This window comes from Herpailurus yagouaroundi, unplaced genomic scaffold, assembly GCF_014898765.1.
Source record: "Herpailurus yagouaroundi ecotype Mexico unplaced genomic scaffold, PumYag 29, whole genome shotgun sequence".
NCBI lineage: Eukaryota > Metazoa > Chordata > Mammalia > Carnivora > Felidae > Herpailurus > Herpailurus yagouaroundi.
The window spans coordinates 111421345-111422070 of NW_024412377.1; positions in this window are offsets into that span (position 1 = coordinate 111421345).

Sequence of the window (726 nt, forward strand, 5' to 3'; positions counted from 1 at the left end):
TCTCAGTTCTCAACAGTCTCTTATGCTTTGGCTCTCTCCCACTCTAACCTCTTTTTTTTTTTTTTTTTTTCCTTCCCCTCCCCCATGGGTTCCTGTTCAGTTTCTCAGGATCCACATAAGAGTGAAACCATATGGTATCTGTCTTTCTCTGTATGGCTTATTTCACTTAGCATCACACTCTCCAGTTCCATCCACGTTGCTACAAAAGGCCATATTTCATTTTTTCTCATTGCCACGTAGTATTCCATAGTGTATATAAACCACAATTTCTTTATCCATTCATCAGTTGATGGACATTTAGGCTCTTTCCATCATTTGGCTATTGTTGAGAGTGCTGCTATGAACATTGGGGTACAAGTGCCCCTATGCATCAGTACTCCTGTGTCCCTTGGATAAATTCCTAGCAGTGCTATTGCTGGGTCATAGGGTAGGTCTATTTTTAATTTTCTGAGGAACCTCCACACTGCTTTCCAGAGTGGCTGCACCAATTTGCATTCCCACCAACAGTGCAAGAGGGTTCCCGTTTCTCCACATCCTCTCCAGCATCTATAGTCTCCTGATTTGTTCATTTTGGCCACTCTGACTGGCGTGAGGTGATACCTGAGTGTGGTTTTGATTTGTATTTCCCTGATAAGGAGCGACGCTGAACATCTTTTCATGTGCCTGTTGGCCATCCGGATGTCTTCTTTAGAGAAGTGTCTATTCATGTTTTCTGCCCATTTCTTC